The sequence below is a fragment of the Dermacentor andersoni genome, chromosome 6 (assembly GCF_023375885.2).
Source record: "Dermacentor andersoni chromosome 6, qqDerAnde1_hic_scaffold, whole genome shotgun sequence".
Classification (NCBI taxonomy): Eukaryota; Metazoa; Arthropoda; class Arachnida; order Ixodida; family Ixodidae; genus Dermacentor; species Dermacentor andersoni.
The window spans coordinates 116,688,857-116,715,582 of record NC_092819.1 but is presented as its reverse complement, the minus strand read 5'-3'; the positions used below and the strand labels follow the sequence as shown (position 1 = coordinate 116,715,582).

The 26,726-nt window shown below is 46.4% G+C and overlaps 1 long non-coding RNA gene across 1 annotated transcript in view; it reads left to right on the top strand.

Annotated features, from left to right (window-relative positions):
* The window catches only part of LOC126522265 (uncharacterized), an 83,044-nt gene that overhangs the window by 22,525 nt on the left and 33,793 nt on the right, over positions 1-26,726 (top strand). The gene's annotated exons all lie outside the window — the stretch shown is intronic.

Sequence of the window (26,726 nt, the reverse complement as noted above, 5' to 3'; positions counted from 1 at the left end):
GAGAAGAGCCAACTCGAGCGGCTTTAGAGGCTAGGAAAACTGCCTTAAAATATTTAGACTTGAGGGAAAGCTTCGTTAACAAACTATAACACGGCAATCAGCACTCGAATACGACGAGAGAAATTACTGAGACGTGGAAAATTCCCTTGAAAAAAAAATCTGGTTTGCTAGGCAAATGCTTGTATGTATTGAACCTCTTAAAAGATGAGGGGTGAAATATGCGCTCACCGAGAGGGCATCTTCGGCACGAGACATCCCCAAGGCACCTTACAGAGATGTGGAGAGCTTCGCGGCCGGAACGAAGCTTCCCTTCTCCGCCGGCCAAGAGGGGGAAACGCGCTTTCCGATCGCTCAAGGTTGCGCGGACAAAGCCTAACTCTAGCGTCTAGGAAAAGCTTAACCAGGTGCGATGGCGGCACGCATAGCGTGGGAAGCTAGCCGCCAGAATAACTATACCAAGGACTGCTGCTGATGAGTGCGAAATACCTTCGTGTAATTATAATAACCCTAATAGGACTACTTTCGAAAAAAAAGGAAACGGCCCAGAGGGCTATACTACGAGAGCTATGACTGATAGTTTTCTCTCTCTCTCTATATATATATATATATATTCATCTCATCTATGGGATCGCATGCGCGCGCTGTTTCTTTGTCTCTGCGTGTAGTACAGTGAAGAGAGCCAGTTTAAGGGCGGAGAAGAAGAAAGAAGAGAAAAGCAAAAACTGCAGCGCCGTGGTTTTAAAGCGCACCCGTGGTAGAGAAACGGAATGCGATATAAGCGTGCGTAGCCATGATACGCACACGACAAACTGCCTTAAAATATTTAGACTTGAGGGAAAGCTTCGTTAGCAAACGATAGCACGGCAATCAGCACTCGAATATCATTATAACCCTAATACTAATTGTAAATATTCATCTCATCTATGGGATCTAATGCGCGCGCTGTTGCTTTGTCTCTGCGTGTAGTAGTTGAGAGAGCCAGTTTAAGGGCGGAGAAGAAGAAAGAAGAGAAAAGCAAAAACTGCAGCGCCGTGGTTTTAAAGCGCACCCGTGGTAGAGAAACGGAATGCGATATAAGCGTGCGTAGCCATGATACGCACACGACAAACTGCCTTAATATATTTAGACTTGAGGGAAAGCTTCGTTAGCAAACGATAGCACGGCAATCAGCACTCGAATATAATTATAACCCTAATACTAATTGTAAATATTCATCTCATCTATGGGATCTAATGCGCGCGCTGTTGCTTTGTCTCTGCGTGTAGTAGTTGAGAGAGCCAGTTTAAGGGCGGAGAAGAAGAAAGAAGAGAAAAGCAAAAACTGCAGTGCCGTGGTTTTAAAGCGCACCCGTGGTAGAGAAACGGAATGCGATATAAGCGTGCGTAGCCATGATACGCACACGACAAACTGCCTTAATATATTTAAACTTGAGGGAAAGCTTCGTTAGCAAACGATAGCACGGCAATCAGCACTCGGATATAATTATAACCCTAATACTAATTGTAAATATTCATCTCATCTATGGGATCTAATGCGCGCGCTGTTGCTTTGTCTCTGCGTGTAGTAGTTGAGAGAGCCAGTTTAAGGGCGGAGAAGAAGAAAGAAGAGAAAAGCAAAAACTGCAGCGCCGTGGTTTTAAAGCGCACCCGTGGTAGAGAAACGGAATGCGATATAAGCGTGCGTAGCCATGATACGCACACGACAAACTGCCTTAATATATTTAGACTTGAGGGAAAGCTTCGTTAGCAAACGATAGCACGGCAATCAGCACTCGAATATAATTATAACCCTAATACTAATTGTAAATATTTATCTCATCTATGGGATCTAATGCGCGCGCTGTTGCTTTGTCTCTGCGTGTATTAGTTGAGAGAGCCAGTTTAAGGGCGGAGTAGTTGAAAGGCATACTTTCTAGGAAAAACGGCCGCTCAAGGAGAAGAGCCAACTCGAGCGGCTTTAGAGGCTAGGAAAACTGCCTTAAAATATTTAGACTTGAGGGAAAGCTTCGTTAACAAACTATAACACGGCAATCAGCACTCGAATACGACGAGAGAAATTACTGAGACGTGGAAAATTCCCTTGAAAAAAAAATCTGGTTTGCTAGGCAAATGCTTGTATGTATTGAACCTCTTAAAAGATGAGGGGTGAAATATGCGCTCACCGAGAGGGCATCTTCGGCACGAGACATCCCCAAGGCACCTTACAGAGATGTGGAGAGCTTCGCGGCCGGAACGAAGCTTCCCTTCTCCGCCGGCCAAGAGGGGGAAACGCGCTTTCCGATCGCTCAAGGTTGCGCGGACAAAGCCTAACTCTAGCGTCTAGGAAAAGCTTAACCAGGTGCGATGGCGGCACGCATAGCGTGGGAAGCTAGCCGCCAGAATAACTATACCAAGGACTGCTGCTGATGAGTGCGAAATACCTTCGTGTAATTATAATAACCCTAATAGGACTACTTTCGAAAAAAAAGGAAACGGCCCAGAGGGCTATACTACGAGAGCTATGACTGATAGTTTTCTCTCTCTCTCTCTATATATATATATATATTCATCTCATCTATGGGATCGCATGCGCGCGCTGTTTCTTTGTCTCTGCGTGTAGTACAGTGAAGAGAGCCAGTTTAAGGGCGGAGAAGAAGAAAGAAGAGAAAAGCAAAAACTGCAGCGCCGTGGTTTTAAAGCGCACCCGTGGTAGAGAAACGGAATGCGATATAAGCGTGCGTAGCCATGATACGCACACGACAAACTGCCTTAAAATATTTAGACTTGAGGGAAAGCTTCGTTAGCAAACGATAGCACGGCAATCAGCACTCGAATATCATTATAACCCTAATACTAATTGTAAATATTCATCTCATCTATGGGATCTAATGCGCGCGCTGTTGCTTTGTCTCTGCGTGTAGTAGTTGAGAGAGCCAGTTTAAGGGCGGAGAAGAAGAAAGAAGAGAAAAGCAAAAACTGCAGCGCCGTGGTTTTAAAGCGCACCCGTGGTAGAGAAACGGAATGCGATATAAGCGTGCGTAGCCATGATACGCACACGACAAACTGCCTTAATATATTTAGACTTGAGGGAAAGCTTCGTTAGCAAACGATAGCACGGCAATCAGCACTCGAATATAATTATAACCCTAATACTAATTGTAAATATTCATCTCATCTATGGGATCTAATGCGCGCGCTGTTGCTTTGTCTCTGCGTGTAGTAGTTGAGAGAGCCAGTTTAAGGGCGGAGAAGAAGAAAGAAGAGAAAAGCAAAAACTGCAGCGCCGTGGTTTTAAAGCGCACCCGTGGTAGAGAAACGGAATGCGATATAAGCGTGCGTAGCCATGATACGCACACGACAAACTGCCTTAATATATTTAGACTTGAGGGAAAGCTTCGTTAGCAAACGATAGCACGGCAATCAGCACTCGAATATAATTATAACCCTAATACTAATTGTAAATATTCATCTCATCTATGGGATCTAATGCGCGCGCTGTTGCTTTGTCTCTGCGTGTAGTAGTTGAGAGAGCCAGTTTAAGGGCGGAGAAGAAGAAAGAAGAGAAAAGCAAAAACTGCAGCGCGGTGGTTTTAAAGCGCACCCGTGGTAGAGAAACGGAATGCGATATAAGCGTGCGTAGCCATGATACGCACACGACAAACTGCCTTAATATATTTAGACTTGAGGGAAAGCTTCGTTAGCAAACGATAGCACGGCAATCAGCACTCGAATATAATTATAACCCTAATACTAATTGTAAATATTTATCTCATCTATGGGATCTAATGCGCGCGCTGTTGCTTTGTCTCTGCGTGTATTAGTTGAGAGAGCCAGTTTAAGGGCGGAGTAGTTGAAAGGCATACTTTCTAGGAAAAATGGCCGCTCAAGGAGAAGAGCCAACTCGAGCGGCTTTAGAGGCTAGGAAAACTGCCTTAAAATATTTAGACTTGAGGGAAAGCTTCGTTAACAAACTATAACACGGCAATCAGCACTCGAATACGACGAGAGAAATTACTGAGACGTGGAAAATTCCCTTGAAAAAAAAATCTGGTTTGCTAGGCAAATGCTTGTATGTATTGAACCTCTTAAAAGATGAGGGGTGAAATATGCGCTCACCGAGAGGGCATCTTCGGCACGAGACATCCCCAAGGCACCTTACAGAGATGTGGAGAGCTTCGCGGCCGGAACGAAGCTTCCCTTCTCCGCCGGCCAAGAGGGGGAAACGCGCTTTCCGATCGCTCAAGGTTGCGCGGACAAAGCCTAACTCTAGCGTCTAGGAAAAGCGTAACCAGGTGCGATGGCGGCACGCATAGCGTGGGAAGCTAGCCGCCAGAATAACTATACCAAGGACTGCTGCTGATGAGTGCGAAATACCTTCGTGTAATTATAATAACCCTAATAGGACTACTTTCGAAAAAAAAGGAAACGGCCCAGAGGGCTATACTACGAGAGCTATGACTGATAGTTTTCTCTCTCTCTCTCTATATATATATATATATTCATCTCATCTATGGGATCGCATGCGCGCGCTGTTTCTTTGTCTCTGCGTGTAGTACAGTGAAGAGAGCCAGTTTAAGGGCGGAGAAGAAGAAAGAAGAGAAAAGCAAAAACTGCAGCGCCGTGGTTTTAAAGCGCACCCGTGGTAGAGAAACGGAATGCGATATAAGCGTGCGTAGCCATGATACGCACACGACAAACTGCCTTAAAATATTTAGACTTGAGGGAAAGCTTCGTTAGCAAACGATAGCACGGCAATCAGCACTCGAATATCATTATAACCCTAATACTAATTGTAAATATTCATCTCATCTATGGGATCTAATGCGCGCGCTGTTGCTTTGTCTCTGCGTGTAGTAGTTGAGAGAGCCAGTTTAAGGGCGGAGAAGAAGAAAGAAGAGAAAAGCAAAAACTGCAGCGCCGTGGTTTTAAAGCGCACCCGTGGTAGAGAAACGGAATGCGATATAAGCGTGCGTAGCCATGATACGCACACGACAAACTGCCTTAATATATTTAGACTTGAGGGAAAGCTTCGTTAGCAAACGATAGCACGGCAATCAGCACTCGAATATAATTATAACCCTAATACTAATTGTAAATATTCATCTCATCTATGGGATCTAATGCGCGCGCTGTTGCTTTGTCTCTGCGTGTAGTAGTTGAGAGAGCCAGTTTAAGGGCGGAGAAGAAGAAAGAAGAGAAAAGCAAAAACTGCAGCGCCGTGGTTTTAAAGCGCACCCGTGGTAGAGAAACGGAATGCGATATAAGCGTGCGTAGCCATGATACGCACACGACAAACTGCCTTAATATATTTAGACTTGAGGGAAAGCTTCGTTAGCAAACGATAGCACGGCAATCAGCACTCGAATATAATTATAACCCTAATACTAATTGTAAATATTCATCTCATCTATGGGATCTAATGCGCGCGCTGTTGCTTTGTCTCTGCGTGTAGTAGTTGAGAGAGCCAGTTTAAGGGCGGAGAAGAAGAAAGAAGAGAAAAGCAAAAACTGCAGCGCCGTGGTTTTAAAGCGCACCCGTGGTAGAGAAACGGAATGCGATATAAGCGTGCGTAGCCATGATACGCACACGACAAACTGCCTTAATATATTTAGACTTGAGGGAAAGCTTCGTTAGCAAACGATAGCACGGCAATCAGCACTCGAATATAATTATAACCCTAATACTAATTGTAAATATTTATCTCATCTATGGGATCTAATGCGCGCGCTGTTGCTTTGTCTCTGCGTGTATTAGTTGAGAGAGCCAGTTTAAGGGCGGAGTAGTTGAAAGGCATACTTTCTAGGAAAAATGGCCGCTCAAGGAGAAGAGCCAACTCGAGCGGCTTTAGAGGCTAGGAAAACTGCCTTAAAATATTTAGACTTGAGGGAAAGCTTCGTTAACAAACTATAACACGGCAATCAGCACTCGAATACGACGAGAGAAATTACTGAGACGTGGAAAATTCCCTTGAAAAAAAAATCTGGTTTGCTAGGCAAATGCTTGTATGTATTGAACCTCTTAAAAGATGAGGGGTGAAATATGCGCTCACCGAGAGGGCATCTTCGGCACGAGACATCCCCAAGGCACCTTACAGAGATGTGGAGAGCTTCGCGGCCGGAACGAAGCTTCCCTTCTCCGCCGGCCAAGAGGGGGAAACGCGCTTTCCGATCGCTCAAGGTTGCGCGGACAAAGCCTAACTCTAGCGTCTAGGAAAAGCTTAACCAGGTGCGATGGCGGCACGCATAGCGTGGGAAGCTAGCCGCCAGAATAACTATACCAAGGACTGCTGCTGATGAGTGCGAAATACCTTCGTGTAATTATAATAACCCTAATAGGACTACTTTCGAAAAAAAAGGAAACGGCCCAGAGGGCTATACTACGAGAGCTATGACTGATAGTTTTCTCTCTCTATATATATATATATATATATATTCATCTCATCTATGGGATCGCATGCGCGCGCTGTTTCTTTGTCTCTGCGTGTAGTACAGTGAAGAGAGCCAGTTTAAGGGCGGAGAAGAAGAAAGAAGAGAAAAGCAAAAACTGCAGCGCCGTGGTTTTAAAGCGCACCCGTGGTAGAGAAACGGAATGCGATATAAGCGTGCGTAGCCATGATACGCACACGACAAACTGCCTTAAAATATTTAGACTTGAGGGAAAGCTTCGTTAGCAAACGATAGCACGGCAATCAGCACTCGAATATCATTATAACCCTAATACTAATTGTAAATATTCATCTCATCTATGGGATCTAATGCGCGCGCTGTTGCTTTGTCTCTGCGTGTAGTAGTTGAGAGAGCCAGTTTAAGGGCGGAGAAGAAGAAAGAAGAGAAAAGCAAAAACTGCAGCGCCGTGGTTTTAAAGCGCACCCGTGGTAGAGAAACGGAATGCGATATAAGCGTGCGTAGCCATGATACGCACACGACAAACTGCCTTAATATATTTAGACTTGAGGGAAAGCTTCGTTAGCAAACGATAGCACGGCAATCAGCACTCGAATATAATTATAACCCTAATACTAATTGTAAATATTCATCTCATCTATGGGATCTAATGCGCGCGCTGTTGCTTTGTCTCTGCGTGTAGTAGTTGAGAGAGCCAGTTTAAGGGCGGAGAAGAAGAAAGAAGAGAAAAGCAAAAACTGCAGCGCCGTGGTTTTAAAGCGCACCCGTGGTAGAGAAACGGAATGCGATATAAGCGTGCGTAGCCATGATACGCACACGACAAACTCCCTTAATATATTTAGACTTGAGGGAAAGCTTCGTTAGCAAACGATAGCACGGCAATCAGCACTCGAATATAATTATAACCCTAATACTAATTGTAAATATTCATCTCATCTATGGGATCTAATGCGCGCGCTGTTGCTTTGTCTCTGCGTGTATTAGTTGAGAGAGCCAGTTTAAGGGCGGAGTAGTTGAAAGGCATACTTTCTAGGAAAAATGGCCGCTCAAGGAGAAGAGCCAACTCGAGCGGCTTTAGAGGCTAGGAAAACTGCCTTAAAATATTTAGACTTGAGGGAAAGCTTCGTTAACAAACTATAACACGGCAATCAGCACTCGAATACGACGAGAGAAATTACTGAGACGTGGAAAATTCCCTTGAAAAAAAATCTGGTTTGCTAGGCAAATGCTTGTATGTATTGAACCTCTTAAAAGATGAGGGGTGAAATATGCGCTCACCGAGAGGGCATCTTCGGAAAGAGACATCCCCAAGGCACCTTACAGAGATGTGGAGAGCTTCGCGGCCGGAACGAAGCTTCCCTTCTCCGCCGGCCAAGAGGGGGAAACGCGCTTTCCGATCGCTCAAGGTTGCGCGGACAAAGCCTAACTCTAGCGTCTAGGAAAAGCTTAACCAGGTGCGATGGCGGCACGCATAGCGTGGGAAGCTAGCCGCCAGAATAACTATACCAAGGACTGCTGCTGATGAGTGCGAAATACCTTCGTGTAATTATAATAACCCTAATAGGACTACTTTCGAAAAAAAGGAAACGGCCCAGAGGGCTATACTACGAGAGCTATGACTGATAGTTTTCTCTCTCTCTCTATATATATATATATATATTCATCTCATCTATGGGATCGCATGCGCGCGCTGTTTCTTTGTCTCTGCGTGTAGTACAGTGAAGAGAGCCAGTTTAAGGGCGGAGAAGAAGAAAGAAGAGAAAAGCAAAAACTGCAGCGCCGTGGTTTTAAAGCGCACCCGTGGTAGAGAAACGGAATGCGATATAAGCGTGCGTAGCCATGATACGCACACGACAAACTGCCTTAAAATATTTAGACTTGAGGGAAAGCTTCGTTAGCAAACGATAGCACGGCAATCAGCACTCGAATATCATTATAACCCTAATACTAATTGTAAATATTCATCTCATCTATGGGATCTAATGCGCGCGCTGTTGCTTTGTCTCTGCGTGTAGTAGTTGAGAGAGCCAGTTTAAGGGCGGAGAAGAAGAAAGAAGAGAAAAGCAAAAACTGCAGCGCCGTGGTTTTAAAGCGCACCCGTGGTAGAGAAACGGAATGCGATATAAGCGTGCGTAGCCATGATACGCACACGACAAACTGCCTTAATATATTTAGACTTGAGGGAAAGCTTCGTTAGCAAACGATAGCACGGCAATCAGCACTCGAATATAATTATAACCCTAATACTAATTGTAAATATTCATCTCATCTATGGGATCTAATGCGCGCGCTGTTGCTTTGTCTCTGCGTGTAGTAGTTGAGAGAGCCAGTTTAAGGGCGGAGAAGAAGAAAGAAGAGAAAAGCAAAAACTGCAGCGCCGTGGTTTTAAAGCGCACCCGTGGTAGAGAAACGGAATGCGATATAAGCGTGCGTAGCCATGATACGCACACGACAAACTGCCTTAAAATATTTAGACTTGAGGGAAAGCTTCGTTAGCAAACGATAGCACGGCAATCAGCACTCGAATATCATTATAACCCTAATACTAATTGTAAATATTCATCTCATCTATGGGATCTAATGCGCGCGCTGTTGCTTTGTCTCTGCGTGTAGTAGTTGAGAGAGCCAGTTTAAGGGCGGAGAAGAAGAAAGAAGAGAAAAGCAAAAACTGCAGCGCCGTGGTTTTAAAGCGCACCCGTGGTAGAGAAACGGAATGCGATATAAGCGTGCGTAGCCATGATACGCACACGACAAACTGCCTTAATATATTTAGACTTGAGGGAAAGCTTCGTTAGCAAACGATAGCACGGCAATCAGCACTCGAATATAATTATAACCCTAATACTAATTGTAAATATTCATCTCATCTATGGGATCTAATGCGCGCGCTGTTGCTTTGTCTCTGCGTGTATTAGTTGAGAGAGCCAGTTTAAGGGCGGAGTAGTTGAAAGGCATACTTTCTAGGAAAAATGGCCGCTCAAGGAGAAGAGCCAACTCGAGCGGCTTTAGAGGCTAGGAAAACTGCCTTAAAATATTTAGACTTGAGGGAAAGCTTCGTTAACAAACTATAACACGGCAATCAGCACTCGAATACGACGAGAGAAATTACTGAGACGTGGAAAATTCCCTTGAAAAAAAAAATCTGGTTTGCTAGGCAAATGCTTGTATGTATTGAACCTCTTAAAAGATGAGGGGTGAAATATGCGCTCACCGAGAGGGCATCTTCGGCACGAGACATCCCCAAGGCACCTTACAGAGATGTGGAGAGCTTCGCGGCCGGAACGAAGCTTCCCTTCTCCGCCGGCCAAGAGGGGGAAACGCGCTTTCCGATCGCTCAAGGTTGCGCGGACAAAGCCTAACTCTAGCGTCTAGGAAAAGCTTAACCAGGTGCGATGGCGGCACGCATAGCGTGGGAAGCTAGCCGCCAGAATAACTATACCAAGGACTGCTGCTGATGAGTGCGAAATACCTTCGTGTAATTATAATAACCCTAATAGGACTACTTTCGAAAAAAAAGGAAACGGCCCAGAGGGCTATACTACGAGAGCTATGACTGATAGTTCTCTCTCTCTCTCTCTATATATATATATATATTCATCTCATCTATGGGATCGCATGCGCGCGCTGTTTCTTTGTCTCTGCGTGTAGTACAGTGAAGAGAGCCAGTTTAAGGGCGGAGAAGAAGAAAGAAGAGAAAAGCAAAAACTGCAGCGCCGTGGTTTTAAAGCGCACCCGTGGTAGAGAAACGGAATGCGATATAAGCGTGCGTAGCCATGATACGCACACGACAAACTGCCTTAAAATATTTAGACTTGAGGGAAAGCTTCGTTAGCAAACGATAGCACGGCAATCAGCACTCGAATATCATTATAACCCTAATACTAATTGTAAATATTCATCTCATCTATGGGATCTAATGCGCGCGCTGTTGCTTTGTCTCTGCGTGTAGTAGTTGAGAGAGCCAGTTTAAGGGCGGAGAAGAAGAAAGAAGAGAAAAGCAAAAACTGCAGCGCCGTGGTTTTAAAGCGCACCCGTGGTAGAGAAACGGAATGCGATATAAGCGTGCGTAGCCATGATACGCACACGACAAACTGCCTTAATATATTTAGACTTGAGGGAAAGCTTCGTTAGCAAACGATAGCACGGCAATCAGCACTCGAATATAATTATAACCCTAATACTAATTGTAAATATTCATCTCATCTATGGGATCTAATGCGCGCGCTGTTGCTTTGTCTCTGCGTGTAGTAGTTGAGAGAGCCAGTTTAAGGGCGGAGAAGAAGAAAGAAGAGAAAAGCAAAAACTGCAGCGCCGTGGTTTTAAAGCGCACCCGTGGTAGAGAAACGGAATGCGATATAAGCGTGCGCAGCCATGATACGCACACGACAAACTGCCTTAATATATTTAGACTTGAGGAAAAGCTTCGTTAGCAAACGATAGCACGGCAATCAGCACTCGAATATAATTATAACCCTAATACTAATTGTAAATATTCATCTCATCTATGGGATCTAATGCGCGCGCTGTTGCTTTGTCTCTGCGTGTAGTAGTTGAGAGAGCCAGTTTAAGGGCGGAGAAGAAGAAAGAAGAGAAAAGCAAAAACTGCAGCGCCGTGGTTTTAAAGCGCACCCGTGGTAGAGAAACGGAATGCGATATAAGCGTGCGTAGCCATGATACGCACACGACAAACTGCCTTAATATATTTAGACTTGAGGGAAAGCTTCGTTAGCAAACGATAGCACGGCAATCAGCACTCGAATATAATTATAACCCTAATACTAATTGTAAATATTTATCTCATCTATGGGATCTAATGCGCGCGCTGTTGCTTTGTCTCTGCGTGTATTAGTTGAGAGAGCCAGTTTAAGGGCGGAGTAGTTGAAAGGCATACTTTCTAGGAAAAATGGCCGCTCAAGGAGAAGAGCCAACTCGAGCGGCTTTAGAGGCTAGGAAAACTGCCTTAAAATATTTAGACTTGAGGGAAAGCTTCGTTAACAAACTATAACACGGCAATCAGCACTCGAATACGACGAGAGAAATTACTGAGACGTGGAAAATTCCCTTGAAAAAAAAATCTGGTTTGCTAGGCAAATGCTTGTATGTATTGAACCTCTTAAAAGATGAGGGGTGAAATATGCGCTCACCGAGAGGGCATCTTCGGCACGAGACATCCCCAAGGCACCTTACAGAGATGTGGAGAGCTTCGCGGCCGGAACGAAGCTTCCCTTCTCCGCCGGCCAAGAGGGGGAAACGCGCTTTCCGATCGCTCAAGGTTGCGCGGACAAAGCCTAACTCTAGCGTCTAGGAAAAGCTTAACCAGGTGCGATGGCGGCACGCATAGCGTGGGAAGCTAGCCGCCAGAATAACTATACCAAGGACTGCTGCTGATGAGTGCGAAATACCTTCGTGTAATTATAATAACCCTAATAGGACTACTTTCGAAAAAAAAAGGAAACGGCCCAGAGGGCTATACTACGAGAGCTATGACTGATAGTTTTCTCTCTCTCTCTCTATATATATATATATATTCATCTCATCTATGGGATCTAATGCGCGCGCTGTTGCTTTGTCTCTGCGTGTAGTAGTTGAGAGAGCCAGTTTAAGGGCGGAGAAGAAGAAAGAAGAGAAAAGCAAAAACTGCAGCGCCGTGGTTTTAAAGCGCACCCGTGGTAGAGAAACGGAATGCGATATAAGCGTGCGTAGCCATGATACGCACACGACAAACTGCCTTAATATATTTAGACTTGAGGGAAAGCTTCGTTAGCAAACGATAGCACGGCAATCAGCACTCGAATATAATTATAACCCTAATACTAATTGTAAATATTCATCTCATCTATGGGATCTAATGCGCGCGCTGTTGCTTTGTCTCTGCGTGTAGTAGTTGAGAGAGCCAGTTTAAGGGCGGAGAAGAAGAAAGAAGAGAAAAGCAAAAACTGCAGCGCCGTGGTTTTAAAGCGCACCCGTGGTAGAGAAACGGAATGCGATATAAGCGTGCGTAGCCATGATACGCACACGACAAACTGCCTTAATATATTTAGACTTGAGGGAAAGCTTCGTTAGCAAACGATAGCACGGCAATCAGCACTCGAATATAATTATAACCCTAATACTAATTGTAAATATTTATCTCATCTATGGGATCTAATGCGCGCGCTGTTGCTTTGTCTCTGCGTGTATTAGTTGAGAGAGCCAGTTTAAGGGCGGAGTAGTTGAAAGGCATACTTTCTAGGAAAAATGGCCGCTCAAGGAGAAGAGCCAACTCGAGCGGCTTTAGAGGCTAGGAAAACTGCCTTAAAATATTTAGACTTGAGGGAAAGCTTCGTTAACAAACTATAACACGGCAATCAGCACTCGAATACGACGAGAGAAATTACTGAGACGTGGAAAATTCCCTTGAAAAAAAAATCTGGTTTGCTAGGCAAATGCTTGTATGTATTGAACCTCTTAAAAGATGAGGGGTGAAATATGCGCTCACCGAGAGGGCATCTTCGGCACGAGACATCCCCAAGGCACCTTACAGAGATGTGGAGAGCTTCGCGGCCGGAACGAAGCTTCCCTTCTCCGCCGGCCAAGAGGGGGAAACGCGCTTTCCGATCGCTCAAGGTTGCGCGGACAAAGCCTAACTCTAGCGTCTAGGAAAAGCTTAACCAGGTGCGATGGCGGCACGCATAGCGTGGGAAGCTAGCCGCCAGAATAACTATACCAAGGACTGCTGCTGATGAGTGCGAAATACCTTCGTGTAATTATAATAACCCTAATAGGACTACTTTCGAAAAAAAAGGAAACGGCCCAGAGGGCTATACTACGAGAGCTATGACTGATAGTTTTCTCTCTCTCTCTATATATATATATATATATATTCATCTCATCTATGGGATCGCATGCGCGCGCTGTTTCTTTGTCTCTGCGTGTAGTACAGTGAAGAGAGCCAGTTTAAGGGCGGAGAAGAAGAAAGATGAGAAAAGCAAAAACTGCAGCGCCGTGGTTTTAAAGCGCACCCGTGGTAGAGAAACGGAATGCGATATAAGCGTGCGTAGCCATGATACGCACACGACAAACTGCCTTAAAATATTTAGACTTGAGGGAAAGCTTCGTTAGCAAACGATAGCACGGCAATCAGCACTCGAATATCATTATAACCCTAATACTAATTGTAAATATTCATCTCATCTATGGGATCTAATGCGCGCGCTGTTGCTTTGTCTCTGCGTGTAGTAGTTGAGAGAGCCAGTTTAAGGGCGGAGAAGAAGAAAGAAGAGAAAAGCAAAAACTGCAGCGCCGTGGTTTTAAAGCGCACCCGTGGTAGAGAAACGGAATGCGATATAAGCGTGCGTAGCCATGATACGCACACGACAAACTGCCTTAATATATTTAGACTTGAGGGAAAGCTTCGTTAGCAAACGATAGCACGGCAATCAGCACTCGAATATAATTATAACCCTAATACTAATTGTAAATATTCATCTCATCTATGGGATCTAATGCGCGCGCTGTTGCTTTGTCTCTGCGTGTATTAGTTGAGAGAGCCAGTTTAAGGGCGGAGTAGTTGAAAGGCATACTTTCTAGGAAAAATGGCCGCTCAAGGAGAAGAGCCAACTCGAGCGGCTTTAGAGGCTAGGAAAACTGCCTTAAAATATTTAGACTTGAGGGAAAGCTTCGTTAACAAACTATAACACGGCAATCAGCACTCGAATACGACGAGAGAAATTACTGAGACGTGGAAAATTCCCTTGAAAAAAAAATCTGGTTTGCTAGGCAAATGCTTGTATGTATTGAACCTCTTAAAAGATGAGGGGTGAAATATGCGCTCACCGAGAGGGCATCTTCGGCACGAGACATCCCCAAGGCACCTTACAGAGATGTGGAGAGCTTCGCGGCCGGAACGAAGCTTCCCTTCTCCGCCGGCCAAGAGGGGGAAACGCGCTTTCCGATCGCTCAAGGTTGCGCGGACAAAGCCTAACTCTAGCGTCTAGGAAAAGCTTAACCAGGTGCGATGGCGGCACGCATAGCGTGGGAAGCTAGCCGCCAGAATAACTATACCAAGGACTGCTGCTGATGAGTGCGAAATACCTTCGTGTAATTATAATAACCCTAATAGGACTACTTTCGAAAAAAAAGGAAACGGCCCAGAGGGCTATACTACGAGAGCTATGACTGATAGTTTTCTCTCTCTCTCTATATATATATATATATATTCATCTCATCTATGGGATCGCATGCGCGCGCTGTTTCTTTGTCTCTGCGTGTAGTACAGTGAAGAGAGCCAGTTTAAGGGCGGAGAAGAAGAAAGAAGAGAAAAGCAAAAACTGCAGCGCCGTGGTTTTAAAGCGCACCCGTGGTAGAGAAACGGAATGCGATATAAGCGTGCGTAGCCATGATACGCACACGACAAACTGCCTTAAAATATTTAGACTTGAGGGAAAGCTTCGTTAGCAAACGATAGCACGGCAATCAGCACTCGAATATCATTATAACCCTAATACTAATTGTAAATATTCATCTCATCTATGGGATCTAATGCGCGCGCTGTTGCTTTGTCTCTGCGTGTAGTAGTTGAGAGAGCCAGTTTAAGGGCGGAGAAGAAGAAAGAAGAGAAAAGCAAAAACTGCAGCGCCGTGGTTTTAAAGCGCACCCGTGGTAGAGAAACGGAATGCGATATAAGCGTGCGTAGCCATGATACGCACACGACAAACTGCCTTAATATATTTAGACTTGAGGGAAAGCTTCGTTAGCAAACGATAGCACGGCAATCAGCACTCGAATATAATTATAACCCTAATACTAATTGTAAATATTCATCTCATCTATGGGATCTAATGCGCGCGCTGTTGCTTTGTCTCTGCGTGTAGTAGTTGAGAGAGCCAGTTTAAGGGCGGAGAAGAAGAAAGAAGAGAAAAGCAAAAACTGCAGCGCCGTGGTTTTAAAGCGCACCCGTGGTAGAGAAACGGAATGCGATATAAGCGTGCGTAGCCATGATACGCACACGACAAACTGCCTTAATATATTTAGACTTGAGGGAAAGCTTCGTTAGCAAACGATAGCACGGCAATCAGCACTCGAATATAATTATAACCCTAATACTAATTGTAAATATTCATCTCATCTATGGGATCTAATGCGCGCGCTGTTGCTTTGTCTCTGCGTGTAGTAGTTGAGAGAGCCAGTTTAAGGGCGGAGAAGAAGAAAGAAGAGAAAAGCAAAAACTGCAGCGCCGTGGTTTTAAAGCGCACCCGTGGTAGAGAAACGGAATGCGATATAAGCGTGCGTAGCCATGATACGCACACGACAAACTGCCTTAATATATTTAGACTTGAGGGAAAGCTTCGTTAGCAAACGATAGCACGGCAATCAGCACTCGAATATAATTATAACCCTAATACTAATTGTAAATATTTATCTCATCTATGGGATCTAATGCGCGCGCTGTTGCTTTGTCTCTGCGTGTATTAGTTGAGAGAGCCAGTTTAAGGGCGGAGTAGTTGAAAGGCATACTTTCTAGGAAAAATGGCCGCTCAAGGAGAAGAGCCAACTCGATCGGCTTTAGAGGCTAGGAAAACTGCCTTAAAATATTTAGACTTGAGGGAAAGCTTCGTTAACAAACTATAACACGGCAATCAGCACTCGAATACGACGAGAGAAATTACTGAGACGTGGAAAATTCCCTTGAAAAAAAAATCTGGTTTGCTAGGCAAATGCTTGTATGTATTGAACCTCTTAAAAGATGAGGGGTGAAATATGCGCTCACCGAGAGGGCATCTTCGGCACGAGACATCCCCAAGGCACCTTACAGAGATGTGGAGAGCTTCGCGGCCGGAACGAAGCTTCCCTTCTCCGCCGGCCAAGAGGGGGAAACGCGCTTTCCGATCGCTCAAGGTTGCGCGGACAAAGCCTAACTCTAGCGTCTAGGAAAAGCTTAACCAGGTGCGATGGCGGCACGCATAGCGTGGGAAGCTAGCCGCCAGAATAACTATACCAAGGACTGCTGCTGATGAGTGCGAAATACCTTCGTGTAATTATAATAACCCTAATAGGACTACTTTCGAAAAAAAAGGAAACGGCCCAGAGGGCTATACTACGAGAGCTATGACTGATAGTTTTCTCTCTCTCTCTATATATATATATATATATTCATCTCATCTATGGGATCGCATGCGCGCGCTGTTTCTTTGTCTCTGCGTGTAGTACAGTGAAGAGAGCCAGTTTAAGGGCGGAGAAGAAGAAAGAAGAGAAAAGCAAAAACTGCAGCGCCGTGGTTTTAAAGCGCACCCGTGGTAGAGAAACGGAATGCGATATAAGCGTGCGTAGCCATGATACGCACACGACAAACTGCCTTAAAATATTTAGACTTGAGGGAAAGCTTCGTTAGCAAACGATAGCACGGCAATCAGCACTCGAATATCATTATAACCCTAATACTAATTGTAAATATTCATCTCATCTATGGGATCTAATGCGCGCGCTGTTGCTTTGTCTCTGCGTGTAGTAGTTGAGAGAGCCAGTTTAAGGGCGGAGAAGAAGAAAGAAGAGAAAAGCAAAAATTGCAGCGCCGTGGTTTTAAAGCGCACCCGTGGTAGAGAAACGGAATGCGATATAAGCGTGCGTAGCCATGATACGCACACGACACACTGCCTTAATATATTTAGACTTGAGGGAAAGCTTCGTTAGCAAACGATAGCACGGCAATCAGCACTCGAATATAATTATAACCCTAATACTAATTGTAAATATTCATCTCATCTATGGGATCTAATGCGCGCGCTGTTGCTTTGTCTCTGCGTGTAGTAGTTGAGAGAGCCAGTTTAAGGGCGGAGAAGAAGAAAGAAGAGAAAAGCAAAAACTGCAGCGCCGTGGTTTTAAAGCGCACCCGTGGTAGAGAAACGGAATGCGATATAAGCGTGCGTAGCCATGATACGCACACGACAAACTGCCTTAATATATTTAGACTTGAGGGAAAGCTTCGTTAGCAAACGATAGCACGGCAATCAGCACTCGAATATAATTATAACCCTAATACTAATTGTAAATATTCATCTCATCTATGGGATCTAATGCGCGCGCTGTTGCTTTGTCTCTGCGTGTAGTAGTTGAGAGAGCCAGTTTAAGGGCGGAGAAGAAGAAAGAAGAGAAAAGCAAAAACTGCAGCGCCGTGGTTTTAAAGCGCACCCGTGGTAGAGAAACGGAATGCGATATAAGCGTGCGTAGCCATGATACGCACACGACAAACTGCCTTAATATATTTAGACTTGAGGGAAAGCTTCGTTAGCAAACGATAGCACGGCAATCAGCACTCGAATATAATTATAACCCTAATACTAATTGTAAATATTTATCTCATCTATGGGATCTAATGCGCGCGCTGTTGCTTTGTCTCTGCGTGTATTAGTTGAGAGAGCCAGTTTAAGGGCGGAGTAGTTGAAAGGCATACTTTCTAGGAAAAATGGCCGCTCAAGGAGAAGAGCCAACTCGAGCGGCTTTAGAGGCTAGGAAAACTGCCTTAAAATATTTAGACTTGAGGGAAAGCTTCGTTAACAAACTATAACACGGCAATCAGCACTCGAATACGACGAGAGAAATTACTGAGACGTGGAAAATTCCCTTGAAAAAAAAATCTGGTTTGCTAGGCAAATGCTTGTATGTATTGAACCTCTTAAAAGATGAGGGGTGAAATATGCGCTCACCGAGAGGGCATCTTCGGCACGAGACATCCCCAAGGCACCTTACAGAGATGTGGAGAGCTTCGCGGCCGGAACGAAGCTTCCCTTCTCCGCCGGCCAAGAGGGGGAAACGCGCTTTCCGATCGCTCAAGGTTGCGCGGACAAAGCCTAACTCTAGCGTCTAGGAAAAGCTTAACCAGGTGCGATGGCGGCACGCATAGCGTGGGAAGCTAGCCGCCAGAATAACTATACCAAGGACTGCTGCTGATGAGTGCGAAATACCTTCGTGTAATTATAATAACCCTAATAGGACTACTTTCGAAAAAAAAGGAAACGGCCCAGAGGGCTATACTACGAGAGCTATGACTGATAGTTTTCTCTCTCTCTCTATATATATATATATATATTCATCTCATCTATGGGATCGCATGCGCGCGCTGTTTCTTTGTCTCTGCGTGTAGTACAGTGAAGAGAGCCAGTTTAAGGGCGGAGAAGAAGAAAGAAGAGAAAAGCAAAAACTGCAGCGCCGTGGTTTTAAAGCGCACCCGTGGTAGAGAAACGGAATGTGATATAAGCGTGCGTAGCCATGATACGCACACGACAAACTGCCTTAAAATATTTAGACTTGAGGGAAAGCTTCGTTAGCAAACGATAGCACGGCAATCAGCACTCGAATATCATTATAACCCTAATACTAATTGTAAATATTCATCTCATCTATGGGATCTAATGCGCGCGCTGTTGCTTTGTCTCTGCGTGTAGTAGTTGAGAGAGCCAGTTTAAGGGCGGAGAAGAAGAAAGAAGAGAAAAGCAAAAACTGCAGCGCCGTGGTTTTAAAGCGCACCCGTGGTAGAGAAACGGAATGCGATATAAGCGTGCGTAGCCATGATACGCACACGACAAACTGCCTTAATATATTTAGACTTGAGGGAAAGCTTCGTTAGCAAACGATAGCACGGCAATCAGCACTCGAATATAATTATAACCCTAATACTAATTGTAAATATTCATCTCATCTATGGGATCTAATGCGCGCGCTGTTGCTTTGTCTCTGCGTGTAGTAGCTGAGAGAGCCAGTTTAAGGGCGGAGAAGAAGAAAGAAGAGAAAAGCAAAAACTGCAGCGCCGTGGTTTTAAAGCGCACCCGTGGTAGAGAAACGGAATGCGATATAAGCGTGCGTAGCCATGATACGCACACGACAAACTGCCTTAATATATTTAGACTTGAGGGAAAGCTTCGTTAGCAAACGATAGCACGGCAATCAGCACTCGAATATAATTATAACCCTAATACTAATTGTAAATATTCATCTCATCTATGGGATCTAATGCGCGCGCTGTTGCTTTGTCTCTGCGTGTAGTAGTTGAGAGAGCCAGTTTAAGGGCGGAGAAGAAGAAAGAAGAGAAAAGCAAAAACTGCAGCGCCGTGGTTTTAAAGCGCACCCGTGGTAGAGAAACGGAATGCGATATAAGCGTGCGTAGCCATGATACGCACACGACAAACTGCCTTAATATATTTAGACTTGAGGGAAAGCTTCGTTAGCAAACGATAGCACGGCAATCAGCACTCGAATATAATTATAACCCTAATACTAATTGTAAATATTTATCTCATCTATGGGATCTAATGCGCGCGCTGTTGCTTTGTCTCTGCGTGTATTAGTTGAGAGAGCCAGTTTAAGGGCGGAGTAGTTGAAAGGCATACTTTCTAGGAAAAATGGCCGCTCAAGGAGAAGAGCCAACTCGAGCGGCTTTAGAGGCTAGGAAAACTGCCTTAAAATATTTAGACTTGAGGGAAAGCTTCGTTAACAAACTATAACACGGCAATCAGCACTCGAATACGACGAGAGAAATTACTGAGACGTGGAAAATTCCCTTGAAAAAAAAATCTGGTTTGCTAGGCAAATGCTTGTATGTATTGAACCTCTTAAAAGATGAGGGGTGAAATATGCGCTCACCGAGAGGGCATCTTCGGCACGAGACATCCCCAAGGCACCTTACAGAGATGTGGAGAGCTTCGCGGCCGGAACGAAGCTTCCCTTCTCCGCCGGCCAAGAGGGGGAAACGCGCTTTCCGATCGCTCAAGGTTGCGCGGACAAAGCCTAACTCTAGCGTCTAGGAAAAGCTTAACCAGGTGCGATGGCGGCACGCATAGCGTGGGAAGCTAGCCGCCAGAATAACTATACCAAGGACTGCTGCTGATGAGTGCGAAATACCTTCGTGTAATTATAATAACCCTAATAGGACTACTTTCGAAAAAAAAGGAAACGGCCCAGAGGGCTATACTACAAGAGCTATGACTGATAGTTTTCTCTCTCTCTCTCTATATATATATATATATATTCATCTCATCTATGGGATCGCATGCGCGCGCTGTTTCTTTGTCTCTGCGTGTAGTACAGTGAAGAGAGCCAGTTTAAGGGCGGAGAAGAAGAAAGAAGAGAAAAGCAAAAACTGCAGCGCCGTGGTTTTAAAGCGCACCCGTGGTAGAGAAACGGAATGCGATATAAGCGTGCGTAGCCATGATACGCACACGACAAACTGCCTTAAAATATTTAGACTTGAGGGAAAGCTTCGTTAGCAAACGATAGCACGGCAATCAGCACTCGAATATCATTATAACCCTAATACTAATTGTAAATATTCATCTCATCTATGGGATCTAATGCGCGCGCTGTTGCTTTGTCTCTGCGTGTAGTAGTTGAGAGAGCCAGTTTAAGGGCGGAGAAGAAGAAAGAAGAGAAAAGCAAAAACTGCAGCGCCGTGGTATAGTATAGTATCCCCTTATTGCCTTATGCGGTCCTCCAAGTCGAAAGTGGTGGTCTCGTCAATTCCTTCCTAGTCACACTTGAGCTCTTCTTCGTCGCCAAGCTCTTGGTCATAGTTAGCCTCTGGACGTCACCTTATCTTATGCCTCAATGCTTCTGACTTCCTGCCAGGTGTGCAGCTCTACCCGCCGCTCAGCACACTACCCCCGTCATCCATTTCACTCGGCTCCCAAAAATTACGTGCATTTCAGGATGCTATTGGCAATGAGCTAGACGCTATGCCCTGAGAACTGATTTACCTTTCTCGAACTGTTCCGTACCTCATTTCACGGTCAACAAACTTTGTTAGAGTTCACACAACCACATTAACGTACAGTATTGACGCTGAGTCTCACGCACCTCTGTTGCAGGGCCTCTATCGCTTCTACCCTGCTGAATACCATGTAATCCATGACAAAGAAAAGAACATGCTGCAGAGAGCCATCATTCAGCCATCTTCCAATCATTAATCGCCGCCTGCAGCCCTCGTAAAAATAAAGACGACACAATCTGGTTCGACATCGATTACCATAGCTTGTGCGAGATCACTCGTGAGGATGTTCACCCTCTTCTCCGTATGGACGAGGCCATGAACTGTTTGCAAAGCGCTGAGATCATTTCTTCTCTTCACTCGTAATCTGGTTGCTGGCAACTCTCATGACTACTTCTTATCACAGAAAACAGCTATTTTGACCCGCTATACATTGCCTTTCACAATACAGCATAATACATCGCCTTTTGGTCTTTGTAACCTACCGACTATACTTGAGAGCAGGATGGACAAGATATTGGCCCGTCTGAAATGAAAAATTTGCCTTGATCACATGGATAATGGAATGCTTTATTTTGATTTCGAAAGTTGTTTTGTTCGCATATATGAAATTTTGACCCTTGCTTGCTGGCCTTCAGCACAATTCCACGACGTGGAACTGCGGGAATTGTTCGGCGACCCCATTGCGCGCAAGGCTGCCGCGAGAAAGGCTCTTGCATCTCGTGTTCAGTCGCCTACAGAGCCATACGTTTCCTACATCCTCGACGTCTTGGCTCTATGCCGTAAAGCTGACGATCATATGTCCGAAGGAGATAAAGTGGCACATGTGCTAAAAGGCATCGCCGACGACGCTTTCAATTTGCTTGTTTTCGGCAACGTGTCGACTATCGATGCCATTATAAAAGAATGCCGTCCCCTTGAACAGGCTAAGAGCCGCCGTATCTCAAACCACATTGCGCGCCTACCCAACACTGCTGCTACGTCGACATGTGAGGGTCGACCACGTCAGACCACCACCTGTGATGACGTCACCCGCATTGTTCGCCGCGAACTCGAGGCCACCTCCTTGCCAGCCTTCTCCACGCCGCATCCCGATCCGCCAGCAACCACCTTTGCGATGATTCAGGCTGTCGTCAGACAGGAATTTGAAAACATGGGTCTGAACACCGTGTGTTCCACGTTTCGACCCAGCGTTCCCCAGTTATCTAGCGGCCCTCCTCGTCCCCGGCAGTCCTTTTCTGCCACATCTCGCCGCAACCCGTCCGAATGGCGTACACCTGATGACAGGCCGATCTGCTTCCACTGCTGTCGCATCGGCCACGTCGCCCGTCACTGCCGCAACCGATGGCCACCACCTCCTCGGACTTACGCCCCCACTTATTCCCGCACCTTTGGACCTTCTGTACCCTATGCCACCCGCCATGAACCTACTACTGCTGATGTCCCTGCTCGGAACCTTCGCTACAGCCGCTCGCCCTCACCCCGCCGCCACCAGTCTCATTCGCCCCAACCCCGCCGCTTTTCTTCGCCGCCTATTGCCTCCCGCACCCAGCCGGAAAACTAGGCACTGCAGCTTCTGGAGGTGAAGTTGCGTTGTCGACCCTGCCCTCAAATCCTCTGCTCACGTTACCTACTAACCGAAACCTTCTTGACGTTGACGTTGACGGCTATCCTGTCACGGCACTCATCGATACAGGAGCACATCTTTCTATTATGAGTGCTGCCTTCCGACGACGACTGAACAAGCTCCTCACCCCAGCGTCGGCACGCGTCGTCCGCGCTGCGGATGGCGGTACTGTGCCTATCATCGGCATGTGTACGGCACGTGTCAGCATCGCCGGCCGCCACACTCCTGTACTCTTCACTGTAATTGCTCATTGCCCCACGACCTTATTCTCGGCCTCGATTTTCTCTCACCCCATTCTGCCCTAATTGACTGCTCTTCCAGTACCCTTCGCCTCGAGTTGCCGATGCTCGCAGAACCTTCTGACGCACCCCACTGCCGCTTACGCTCCACCGGCTTTCTTCGCCTGCCGCCAATGTCCATAGCCTACATTGAACTGTTGTCGTTCCCACCAGTTCCTGATGGCGAGTACCTCGTCACTCCTCTGCCCGACATCCCAATACAGTATGACGTCACCGTGCCTCACAGTATAGTTACTATTACTGCGAACCACACTCGCATGCCTGTCAGTAACTTTGGATTGGCAAAGCAAATTCTACCGCAAGGTATTTGCCTTGCCACCATTGATTGTCTCGGCGACCAATACGTGGCAGCGTTATCGACCGATGGTTCTCGCGACCTTAGCATGCCCATCGCGCCAGCCTCGGGCGTCGATCCCAACATAAAGAAAATGGTTGCGACGGACCTGTCCTCTACGCAGGCTGAAGACCTTCGCGAAGTATTATCGTCCTACCGCGATATTTTCGACTTTGACGATCGCCCTTTAGGCCAGACGCTCGCGGTCAAGCATCGCATTATTTCTGGCGATGCTGTGCATATTCACCGACGACCGTATCGAGTTTCTGTGTCGGAACGCCGAGTAATTCAAGATGAAGTGAACAAAATGCTCGATAAAAACATCATTGAGCCTTCATCGAGTCCCTGGGCGTCACCTGTGGTGTTGGTTGAGAAGAAGGACGGCACGTGGCGCTTCTGTGTAGATTACCGTCACCTGAACAGCATTACAAAAAAGGACGTCTACCCGCTCCCACGTATAGACGACGCCCTTGATTGCCTGCACGGTTCCAGATATTTCTCGTCTATTGATCTTCGTTCGGGATATTGGCAGATTGCTGTTGACGATATGGACAAAGAAAAAACCGCGTTCATCACACCTGATGGCCTATACCAATTTAAAGTAATGCCGTTTGGATTATGCAACGCCCCTGCCACCTTTGAGCGTATGATGGACTCCTTGCTCCAAGGTTTCAAATGGTCCACATGCCTCTGCTACCTCGACGACGTCATCGTCTTCTCGCCCACGTTCGACACTCACCTTGAGCGTCTCACAACTATACTTGATGTATTTCGAAAGACGAAGCTGCAACTTAACTCATCGAAATGTCGTTTTGGCCACCGACAACTTACTCTTCTGGGCCATCTAGTTGACGCTTCCGGAGTGCAGCCTGACCCCGACAAAACTCGCGCTGTCCGAGAGTTTCCGGTTCCGAAGACAGCCGCAGACGTTCGAAGTTTTGTAGGGCTGTGCTCGTACTTTCGTCGTTTTGTTCCAGATTTTGCGACAATTGCTAGGCCCCTAACTAATCTTTTGAAGAAAGGCGTACATTTCTCGTGGGGTACTGCAGAAGCGGCCGCCTTCTCTCGTCTCGTCACTCTTCTAACCTCACCACCCATTCTCGCCCACTTCGACCCTGATGCCCCTACAGAATTACGTACAGATGCCAGCGGTCATGGCGTCGGTGCCGTCTTAGCCCAGCGTCAGCGTGGCAAGGATCGCGTTATTGCTTATGCGAGCCGCCTCCTAGCACCATCGGAGCGCAACTATTCCATTACGGAACGCGAACGCCTTGCTGTTGTCTGGGCGGTTGCAAAGTTCCGTCCTTACCTTTACGGTCACCCTTTTTCCGTAGTCACTGACCATCATGCTCTTTGCTGGCTCTCATCGCTCAAAGATCCTACAAGCCGGCTTGGTCGATGGGCTTTGAGGCTACAGGAATTTTCATATTCCGTGGTGTAGAAGTCTGGCCGCCTGCACGAAGACGCTGACAGTTTGTCGCGTTACCCTGTTGACGACTCTGACTCCTCCAATATTGCCAGTGCTTCTTGCGTATTCTCGGTATCCCAGCTGCTTCATTTCGCCGACGAGCAACGCCGTGACGCCTACATCAGAGCACTCATCGACCGTTTTGAACACTCTACGGCTAATGCTACTCTACGCCTCTTCGTCCTCCGCGACGGTACTCTGTACCGTCGTAACCTTCATCCAGACGGGTCTGAGTTCCTGCTTGTAGTACCTAAACACCTCCGCTCCACCGTTCTAGAAGAGCTTCACGACGCACCAACGGCAGGGCACCTCGGCGTATCTCGAACCTATGACCGTGTACGTCGCCGTTTTTTCTGGCCGGGCCTTGCCCGTTCCGTACGACGTTACGTCGCCGCTTGTGAACTTTGCCAACGACGCAAGAAGCCTTCCCAGCTCCCCGCTGGTTACCTGCAGCCGCTCGACATCCCTGCCGAGCCCTTCCATCGTGTCGGCTTGGACCTTCTAGGCCCATTTCCTGAATCTACATCAGGAAACAAGTGGGTTGCAGTCGCGGTGGACTACGCGACCCACTACGCCGTAACCTGTGCTCTTCCGACCAGTTGTGCAACTGATGTTGCGGACTTCCTGCTACATGATATTATATTGATGCATGGTGCTCCGCGTCAATTGCTTACAGACCGCGGCCGCACCTTTTTGGCCAAAGTCATTGACGACATCATGCGTGCCTGCTCAATACAGCATAAATTTACCACCTCCTACCACCCCCAAACGAACGGCCTCACTGAGCGTTTGAACCGCACCCTTACAGACATGCTATCCAAATACGTTTCAGACGACCACCGTGACTGGGACCTGGCTCTACCTTACATTACCTTTGCATATAACTCTTCCCGTCTCGAAACTGCTGGCTTTTCCCCGTTTTACCTCTTGTATGGCCGCGAACCGACGCTACCACTGGACACTGTGCTTCCGTCCGCCACAGCTTCAACTAGCGATTATGCCCGTGATGCAATCGCCCATGCTGACCATGCTCGCCAACTTGCACGCGCTCGTCTACAAGTGTCTCAAGACAAGCAGAAACAACGCTACGACCTCCGTCACCGTGATGTCCATTTTGTGCCCGGAGCCCTCGTGTTGCTTTGGTCACCATCGCGTAAAGTCGGCCTTTGTGAAAAACTGCTTTTCTGTTACACAGGCCCATATCGCGTGATACGCAAAGTGACCGATGTCACCTATGAAATCGTTCTAGCCACGCCCACGACGTCCTCCGCTGTGACAACCAGTGACATTGTCCACGTTGCCCGCCTCAAGCCCTACAACTCTCCATGCCCCTTGGATATTTAACAGCACCGTGACGGTGCTTTTGCCGCCGGGGGGTAATATTACGATATGATTCCGCGAGAGACGAGCAGCCGCGAGAACGACGAAGAAGTTGGTTGGTGCCCTCGGCACGAGAGAGTGTCAGCCTGGCTGCCTGGCTCCAGTGTAAATAGCGTGTAAATAGCATCTCTCGTCTGTGTCTTTCCACACGTAACAATATATATATATATATATATATATATATATATATATATATATATATATATATATATATATTGCCCCGCACCTCCACCAGATGTCACGTGGTAGTGACGGTGAAGAAAGAAGCAGTACGGTGGAATACAAAACTAGCTTTTATTGGGCGAACCTGTGCCCACAAAACAGGCTACACTTATAGCACAACGAAAGCGGCGAACACAGTCGGCGATCGTCGAAAATCTGATCTGCGGGTCAAGCGGGTCGGCTTTTATAGAGCAGTCGTCGAATGTTCCAGACTAATCGTTCGGACCCGCGTGCCTTCCACAAAGTTCTACACCATTCGCGTCAGGTGATGAAATCAGAT